This window comes from Mustela lutreola, chromosome 2 (genome assembly GCF_030435805.1).
Source record: "Mustela lutreola isolate mMusLut2 chromosome 2, mMusLut2.pri, whole genome shotgun sequence".
In the NCBI taxonomy this organism is placed as follows: Eukaryota; Metazoa; Chordata; class Mammalia; order Carnivora; family Mustelidae; genus Mustela; species Mustela lutreola.
Window position 1 is genome coordinate 213,701,850 of NC_081291.1, and position 10,512 is coordinate 213,712,361.

Below are 10,512 nucleotides of genomic sequence, written 5' to 3' on the forward strand. Positions count from 1 at the left end.
GACTGCTCTCAACTCGGAAACTGTGGCAGAGCCCAGAGGTTTCAGTCGGTAGAGCACGTGACTCTGGATCTGGGGCTGTGAGTTCGAGCCTTATGTTGGGTAGGGAGATTACCTAAATCTTGAAAAAAAAAAAAAAAAGAAAGAAAGGAAGAAAAAAGAAAAAACCTGTGAACACCCCAGTTACTTATCAAGGGAAAGTAGCAGATTAGATTATCATCGTGTTTTTTTGTCCTGCTGCATAACAAATTAGCACAGATTGAGTGGTTTAAAACGACACTGATTTATTACCTCCAAGTTCTACAGGTTCAGAGTCTGGATAAGTTGGAGCTGAGTTCTCTGCTTCCTAGTCGGGCTTTAGCCCCAGATTTAAAGGGTTCATAGGATTAGGTCAAGTCCCTTTCTTAAGATCCACCGATGTGGGACTTGAGTTATATACACGGAATCCCATCACAGCGGCAGTCATTAGTATTTGAATTAATGAAGTGTGTGGACACGGGGGCCTAGGTGGCCACGTTAGAATCCTGCCTTCCTCCGTGGGGGTCTCCCCATGATGAACCTTATGCCACAGCCAAATGGAATGGGATGTTGAATCACCTGCCACTGTTGAGATGACCCTTAGCAATTTAATAGTATGTGGAAAAGTACAGTCCCAACACCCTAAATTAGAAACAACTAAAAATCGTTAAGTTCTTTTAAGGGATACATAGTCACGTAACAGAGCACTGTAAGACAGAGAAAGTAGGGAAATGATAGGCCCGGGTTTGGGGGAATCAGGAGGGTTAGATGCAGCTTACTGTAGGGGGCATAGAGCAGGTAAGTGGGTTCATAAATGGTACTGTATTGTTTGAAATAACTGATCTAAAGCAGGACAGATACGGTTCAATGATGGGAACATGTCGTGAAAATGTCATGAAGCCTTACGGTGATTCCGATTCTGCATACCTGAGGTGTGATCAAAATTGAAGGAAAAAAAAAAAAGAATTGTTAAATGAAAGAATATATTATGGAATTAAAAAGCATGTTCCCTCGGTGGCAGGGGAAGCAGTTGGGTTCCAGAAAGCACCAAAAAGGCAGTGACTTATTTCCAGCCTGGGAAACTTCCAGCATGCAAGCAGAAATTACCATTTGTTAGAAAAGCCTCGTCTGAAAATATCTGTGATGATCAGGTACCACTCTGACCTGCTCAGACCTTGAACTGTCTCAGCCCTGTCTGTTTCCTCTCCTCCTGAACGCCAGACGCCATGGTGCCTGGGCACCAGCATTTAAACAATCCCAAGGGGAAGCCCGGGTGGTTCAGTCGGTTAAGGGCCCAGCTTTTCATTTCCGCTCAGGGCTCAGGTCATGATCTCAGGGTCGTGAGATCGAGACCCTAGTCAGCTCTGAGCTCAGCACCCAGTCTGCCTGAGACTCCCTCACTCTCCCTCTGCCCCTCCCCTGCTCATGCCCTCTTTCTTTCTCTCCCTCTCTCTCTAATCTTAATTCTTAAGTTTCTCAAGAATTTGTAATTCTTAAATAAAGCTTTAAAAAAAGATTTTCTCTCCTTCTCTCTGTCCCTCTCGTGCTCTCATACGTTCTCTCTCAAAAAAAAAAAAAAAAATTAAAAATTAAACACATCCAAGGCTCTCCCCTGTGGGGGGGGTGGGGAATGAAGCGGGACCCCCCCAACCACCCCCCAAGAAGCAACACTATCTCCTCCCACACTTTCCTGGCAAAAATCTGTTACAAACAAGTCTTCTGCCTTTCGGCCCTCAGGCTACCCACGGCCACCTGGCTTTCCCCCTCCCCACCACATAAAAACCTGCACACCACCAAGTCACCCACCACGGCTAGGCATTTAATTTTCCTGACATTTTGGCACCTTTAGACTGTCAACCACTTCCTCCATCAACCCTTTTCCCTTGGCAGCTGTGGTTTTTCTGTCACCTCCCTGACTGGTCCTTTCCTGTCTCATCGGCCGGTTTTCTTCCTCCACTGTTCCCCAGAGGTTGCGGTTGCTGGTAAATCTGTCCCCACATTCCCAGGTCCTGCTCTCCAGGCTCTCTGGAGTAGCTTGTTGGCACTCAATGTGGCAGTCACTGTTTGTACACGGCTGGTCTCCAAGCCCTCCCCTGTGCTCGCTCTCCCTTGCTCTGGCTGCCTAGAACCAACTACCTTCTGGAAACTTCTTCAGAGCCCTTGTACCTTGAGTCCTCTATAGATGCCTCAAACTGGGCTCACCATTTCCTCCTCCACCCCTGACCCAGCGTCTGCTCCTTCCTTGTTATATACTATATTAGTCAGGGCTGTTCAGAGAAACAGAACCAATGGGATATGAAGAGAGAGAGAGAGATTTGTTTTCAGGAACTAGTTCACATGATTGTGGAGACCAGCAAGCCAGAGACGTAGGGAAGAGTTGACGTTGCAGCTTGTGTCCAAAGTAGTCTGGAGACAGAACTCCTTCTTCCTCAATGGACCTCAAGTCTCTTTTCTTACCACCTTCAAGTGACGGGGTGAGACCCCACCTACGGTATGGAGGGAGGTCAGCTTTACAGCAATATCTAGACTGGCATTAAGCCCAAATCCAGGTACCATGGTCTAGCCAAGTTGCCAGAGGAAATTACTCTCCCCACATAACACTTTGGAAAATGGAACCACTATCTGACTGATACCTAACCCAGGATCCTGGGAATTTGCTCTGGCTGCTTCAGTAACCATAAGTCCTCACCAAGTCCCGCTTACTCATCTTCTGACATATTTCTAACCCATCCCTGCCACAGACGTCCTGGCCCAGGGCCCCAACACATTTGAGCTCCTACCAGAGTCTCGGGCATGCGCTCTGCCCTTCAGGCTTCGCCTTCCTCCAGCCCTCGCTAGACACAGTGAGGAGTGAATTTGCTCATCTGTACATTGGTGCTGATTTCCGGTGCCAGAGTCACCAGCTGCCCCAAAGTCTGATACAAATGTAATCCCATGTTGACTCAGATACCATGAGTGGTGTTATTGGTGTGTGCTTTTCCAGAATGCAGAACGGGTAGTAAAGTTCTGCATGAAACAGGGTACCATCTTTCCTCGATTTACACAACAATTATATTTCTAGAAAATTCAAGTATTTGAAAACTGTACTATCTAAGTCTGCTTGGGCTGCTACAACAAAATACCCTAAACTGGGTAGCTTACACAATGGGTGTTTATTTTTCATGGGCGTGGAGGCCAGAAGTCCAAGATCAATGTGCCGGCCAGTCAGTTTCTGGCGAGAGTCTCTTCTTCTATGAGGGCACGCATCCTATCATGAGGGCTCCGTGATTCCTCACAGTGTTCATTCTGGGGGACACTGAATCTTCCCCAATGAGATCAGGAACCTTGGAGAGCTGCCATACCCAAAGACATAGCCCAGCCAAGGTGCCCGAGGAAACTACCCATCACACACAACACCTTGGAAAATGGTACCACTATCTATTGTTCCCCAGCACTCACCAGGACCGAGGGTCAAGTCCAGGCAGTTCAATAGGCTCTTGTCAGCCTCCTATGAGCTGGCCACTCCCCTAGACGAACAGGGTTTCCTGGGAACACCCTCAGGTCCCCACGGGCATAGCCCTCCCATGGAATGGCTGTGTGACATTGGAAGAGTCAAGGTATGTGAGAAAACAGCGAGGTTGAGGGATTAAAAAAAAAAATGAATCCACATTTGCATAGTAGCTCACTAGATGAGATCCAATAACAGTATCAATAGTATGATCTCAACAGCCTTTAGGAAGCACTTGGTCCATCAGCACGCTCTGGATAAGAAAGCTGCCTCAAATGCTCTCACTTCCTTTTGTCTTTCCTTTCAAGCCCTGGTGGCATCCATTTCTCAAGCAAGTTTGGGGGATGGTCTGGGCTCCACAGGACTGCAGTTGCCCCAGGACCCTGGTACCTCACTCATAAAGAGCCTGGTAGCATGAAGAAAGGACAGAGCCAAGCCCTAGAGAATGATTCTAGCCTAAGAAGAGAGTAAAAGAGGAAGGAAATGACTCATTCTGAGAACTGGAGGTGGGGAATGAAAAGTCATGTGCACATGGCTTAGTCTCTGAGCTGAGGTTGGGTGTGAAGGAGGCAGGGCCTCTTTGTCACAGAGGGCCAGAAAATGCCAGGACGCTAAGGCTGCAACACCCTGAACCATTAGCTGAGAGATTTTGCACCTGAGCCGGAAGCAGCAGTCCCGCCGTGCCCTGTTTCTTTCCACTTGCCTGGGCTGCAGGAGACAGCTGTATGCATAAAGAGAGAAACGAAGTGTGGTCAAACCATGGTTTAGGGTTTCAGTCAGAGTTCCGGGGGGGTGGTGTGGGGTGGATTGGCCCTCACTGTCCTCACACATGCAAGTCCTCACACATGCAAGTCTGAGCAAGAGCTCGTGGCTTATAATGGGCACAGCCATCACCAACCTCAGCCTGGACCTGTCAAGAGGAAGCTAGAGCTGAACACTTGGCCTCAGAAATAACCTTGGCTAATGACACATTCATGCCTGAATTGAGACCAGATCCTGCTCTCTGGGCTTCCAATTTGGTCTTCTTTCCAGTGACCACCGGAAGAGTAGAAAGGTATAGGAGTATGGACCTTACGAAGGGAAGGATCGAACTCAGTACGACTCTCTCTGGCCCAGAGAAGTGGCTTCACTGGGTCACCTCTCATCATGAAACCTTTGTTCTCTGAGGGTGTTTCACATCTAGAATGTTCTTTCGACATAAAACTCCTTTATGAACCTTTCTGCTTATCGCATTAGCGGAAGTTGTCACATACTTCCTACAAAAAGCCACATACTTCCTGTCAGATAAACTCTTACCTTCTGCCTTCAAATCTGCCCACTTTTTCTGCCTTTCCTTTTCCTGTTACAAAGGGGAAAAGGTCCCTGCTCCTACCTAACACTAGCCCCCTTGGTGTTCTGCATTTGCCTCCCCTCTCAACAACTTCACTCTTGCCTTTATCTCCTCTTTTCCTCATTATCAATCTATCACTCTAAAGGATCTTCTTCAATAGACTATGAACATGCCTAATAAACTCCCATCTTAAAAATACTCACCCTGGGGCACCTGGGTGGTTCAGTGGTTTAAGCATCCCACTCAAGGGTCATGATCTCATGGGTGGTGGGATGAAGCCCCCCATCGGGCTCTGTGCTCCGTGGGGAGTCTGCTTGAGATTCTCACCCTCTGCGCCTCCCCCCACTTGTATGCGCTCACGCACACACGCTCTCTCTCCCTCTCAAATAAATAAATAAATCTTTAAAAAAAAAAAAAATACTGACCCTGAGGGCACCTGCGTGGCTCAGTCAGTTAAGTCTGCCTTTGGCTCTGGTCATGATCCCAGGGTTCTGGCATAGATCCCAGGGTTGGTCTCCTTGAGCAGTAGTGAGTCTTTTTTCCCTCTCTTCTGCCCCACCTGCTTGTGCTCGCTCTCTCTCCTTAAATAAATAAATAAAATCTTCAAAAAATAAAAATAAATAGATAATAAATAAATACCCACCCTTTTACCAGAGGGAAGGTGGGTGGGGGGGATGGGTGAAATAGGTGATGGGGATTAGGAGGGCACTTATTATAATGAGGACCAGAAGTTGTCTGGAAATGTTGAATCACTAAATTGTACACCTGAAACTAATATTACACTGTTTGTGAACTAACTGGAATTTAAATGAAAACTTAAAAAAAAAAAAAAGAAGTACCCACCCCTTAAAACACTGGCGAGATACAACCACACACCTATCGGAATGACAAAAGTTCCAAACACTGGTACCACCAAATGCTGGCAGGGATATGGAACATTCAGTCCCGTGATGGGACTGCAAAATGGTATACACCCACCGTGGAAGACAGTTTGGTAGTTTCTTACAAAACTAAACATATTCTTAAAATATGATCGAGAGATTGCACTCCTTGATATAAACCCAGTTGATTTGAAAACATGTTTATACAAAAACCTACACTCGAGTGTTTATAGAGGCTTTACTCACAATTGCCAGAACTTGGAAGCAGCTAAGAAGTCCTTCGACAAGCAAATGGATGAGAAAACTGGAATGGGCAGACCATGGACTGTTATTCAACACTGAAAAGAAAGGAGCTCTTGAGTCATGAGAAGGCATGAAAACTTAGAGAGAGCATTGCTAAGAGAAATAAACCAATCTGAAAGGGCTAGGGGCTGTATGATCCCCAGTATATGTCATGCTGGATAAAGCAAAACTATGGAGACAGTAAAAAGATAAATGGTTGTCAGGGGTCGAGAGAAGAAAAAGAGGGATGAGTAAGAGCAGCACAGGGTATCATACTCTGTATGGTGGTATAATGGTGAATCCCTGTCCTTATTCATTTGTCAGAACTCATGGAATGCACAACACCAAGAGTAAACCCCTAGTGTGAAAGATGGACTTTAGTAGATAATTACAACTCAATATTGCTCAGTTGTAACAAATGCACCCACACTAATACAAGATGTTTATATCAGAGACTTGAGGAAAGGGTAATATAGGAACACTCTACTTTCTACTCATTTTTTCTGTGAATCTAAAGCTGCTCTTTAAAAAAAATCTACTTACTTAAATAAAATAAAATAAAACTATTCACTTGTGTCCCAAGGTCCACCCTGGTTCCTACCTCATTTCTCTGCTCACTTTGAAACCAAAACGTTTTCAAAGCTGCTTTCTCTCTCCTTTCTCACCTGCTGGGATTGTTCACAACCTTGTCTCTCTTTCTCTGTATTCCTCTCTTGGTTTTCTCTTGCTACTAGAAGAAACGTCATGATCTTTGTGGCTAAAGACAATGTACATGTATTACCCTACAGTTTTGGAGGTCAGGAGTCCTAACATCGGACAGGGTTACATTCCTTCTGGAGATTGTAAGGGGAAATCAATTTCCTTGCTTTTTCTAACTTCTGAAGGCCCCTTGCATGCACTGGCTCATGGTTCCACACCTCCATCTTCAAAGTCAGCAGTGCAGCCTCTTCCAAAGTCTGGCCCCTCTGCTGTACTTAAATCTTCTTTCTCTGACTCTGACCCTTCTGCCTTTCTCTTATAGGGATTTTGTGATTACCTGTGGCTCATGCAAATAATCCAGGACCATCTTCCAATCTCAGAACCTTAGTCACATCTGCAAAATCCTTTTTACCATCTAAGGTAATGTAGTCACAGATTCTGGAGATCAGGAAATGGATGGATTGGAGGATGGGCATTATTCAACCTGCTACACTCTCTAACTGGACTCCACTGAGACTGCTGTTGTCAAGAGGTTCCTGACAGTCTCTGAGTTGCAAAGCCCACTGGTCAGGTCACTCCATCTTATTCCATCCATCAGCCACATTCAACAGAGTTGACTGAGAAATTCTCTTCTCTCTGCTGCCATGACATCCAATCTCTTGGTTTTCTCCCATCCAACTGACCACGCATGACAGTTCCCTTGCCTCACTTCTCTCCTGGATGTCTAAACACTGGAAAGTCTCAGTCATCAGCCTCTTCTCCACCTGTTCTCTAGGTGACCCAACACATCTGATGACTTAACATTCCAGCTCTATGCCAATGATGTGCAGTGTCATACTTCCAGCTCATACCTTTCCACCGAAGTCAAAAACTGTAAATCTCACTACCTCTTTCTTTGTTTGTCTTCCACAATTTTTTAAACAATCATCAACTTACAGAAAAGTAAAGCTATGATACAAAGGACTTTTTGCTAAGCCATTTCCTGGTGTCACATCACCCATAAATACTTTCCTGTTTATTTCTTATGAGCAAGGAAACTTCCACAGAACTTACAATACAGACTTCACAATCAGGAAATTCACTTTGTTGAATTAATACCATCTAATCCCCCGCCCCCCCTTCAAGGCCACCAGTCATGTCCTCTCAGTAAAAGGATCCAGTTCAGAGTCACAAGGTGTATTTAGTTGTCAAGTCTCTTTAATCTCCTGCAGCCTTTGAGCTTCATGACTTTGACCATCATGACTTTGGGAGATGACTGGCCAGTTATTTTCTAGAATACCATTGTATTTGGTTATGCTTCTTTGGCAGGAGTGTCACCAATGAGATACTGCTATCTTCTTCCCATTACTCCCAGTTGAATGGTGTGCCATTTTGCTTCATCCCAACATTGAGGATATTCGATTATATCATTTGATTAAGAAGACCTCTGCCAATATTTGCCACTATGGAGTGGCTCCCTGCACTTTTGCAATTAATAAGCATTTTTTGTGGAGAGATGCTTTGAAACTTGGCAAACATCCTGCTCTTTATCAAACCTTCAATCTTTTCAATATAAAATAAGGAAACTACCAGTGAGAACTTGTGATTTCCCTTCTTATTCAGTGTGTCATAACCCATTACTAACATTATTTATTTCGATACTCTCATTGTCCTGATTGGACCAGTCCTTTTAAATTGCCCTTATCATTCTTAGAGAACTGCCTTGCTTTCCTGAATAAGAATAAGACCTACCTTATGCTTTCCCCCTTACCACACCCTGGAATCAGTCATTTCTCCAAGAAACCGAGCTTCTTTAACCAGATAATTATATTCAGAATCAAAGACTCGGGAACCAGGTATGCCTATCACTCTTAGAATGTCACCAGGCCCCTCTGAAGGCAGAGCTAGGGAGGAAAATACACACATACGTGCATACATATATACCTTAGAGGGCAGAGTTAAAGGGAAAAAATATGTAACTATTTTATAATAATACATATTTATATTATATATAAAATATACATTCACACATATATTTATATTATATAAAAGTATGTACATTCACATGTGTGCATTTATATCTATATATGTATTTTATATATTATAATATTTACGGTAGTTATGCACAACATCTAATTATTTAATATATTATATTATTATATCTCTTTATAGTCTACATGTCTATCTATCTTTCTTTCTATGAGTCTATTTTTTTAGAGAAAACCGAAAGTTCACTTCAACACCTCCAATTCCAGTCCAACACCACAAAGTTGGTTCTAGTTTCTCCCTCTCGATACTTATAACATCTTGGGACATCTGGGTGGCTCAGTCAGTTAAGCATCTACCTTCAGCTCAGGTCATGATGCCAGGGTCCTGGGATCGAGTCCCATATTAGGCTCCTCCTGCTCTGTGGGGATTCTGCTTCTCCCTCTCCCTCTGCCTGCAACTCCCCCTGCTTGTACTCACTTTCTCTCTCTCTCTTTATAAATAAACTAAAAAAAGAAGAAGAAGAAGAAGAAGAAGAAGAAGAAGAAGAAGAAGAAGAAGAAGAAGAAAAAGGGGAGGAAGAAGAAGAAGAAGAAGAAGAAGAAGAAGAAGAAGAAGAAGAAGAAGAAGAAGAAGAAGAAGAAGAAGAAGAAGAGGAAGAAAGGAAACTTGTAACTTCTTTCTCCAACAATGAAAGAGTGTGATTGTTCTCCCCCAATCTCTGATCTCCCCTGCCACTGCCTTCACACCATGGATGCCCTCCTCAACCCAACTGGGCCCCAAGACCCCACTCCAGCCTGTCCCCAGGAAAATTTCTTCTTTACCCCTTTGGTGCTTCCTACTGCCCCCGACCCCAGTGTGAATGTAACCCTCATTCTCTGGCATGCTCTGACACCTCATACAAGATTGCCCCCATATCTGTCCCCTGACTCTGTTTAGAATCTGACACCCTTGATGGCTCTCCATGGCTCCCCTATCCCTCACCGGCATGGCCCCGGTCTTGCTTTGCCCTACCTAACAGCTTTAGGACTCTATCTGCCTGGATATCAGTAGGCCTCTCAAATGTAACACTTCAAAACAGAATGGTGGATTTCCGTCCTCTACCCCTGACCATCTCTCTCTCTTCCAAGTCGATTCATGATCCCACTAGCCAGGCGCCCCTTGTCCCAGCCCTCAATGTGGTCATCCATGACTCCATGCTAGACTGGCTCTTCCCTTTCCTTCTTTGGCTGATTCCTGCCCTGTGGGCTTTTGGACTTAGCTCTTCTTCCAGCCTGGCTCTCTTGGAACTCTTGGCCTCAGACTTGCCATTGTCTAGCTCTCAGCCTACATGTCCTGAGCTGAGGGAATCCCTCCCAGACCAGCTTGTGCCAAGGAGCTCTCCCAGGCACCCTCCAGCTTACCACCTGTTGCTTTCTCCTTATGTCCCTCTGAAATGATCTCGTTTGCTAATGGTTCATGGCTGCACAACCGCCCCCGATCCGCTAGTATAGAAGCCCCACCGGAGAGCAGAAACTTGGCCTGTGTCAGATACAGCACTAGCTCCAAAACACAGAACAGTACTTGGCATGGGTGGATGCCCAATAAATCCTCTGTTAACAATGCAAGATTGTTAACATCTTGCATTAACGTGATATACCTGTTACAACTGATGAACCCATGGATAACTAAAGTCTGTGGTTTACATTAGGATTCCCTCCTTGGGTTCTGCAGTTCTGTGGATTTTGACAAACATATAAGGGTCATGTATCCACCATTACCGTATCATAAGATAGTTTGATCTCCCTGAAAATCCTCTATAATCCACTTATTCATCCCAAGCCCCTTCATACACTAGAAACCACTGATCTTTT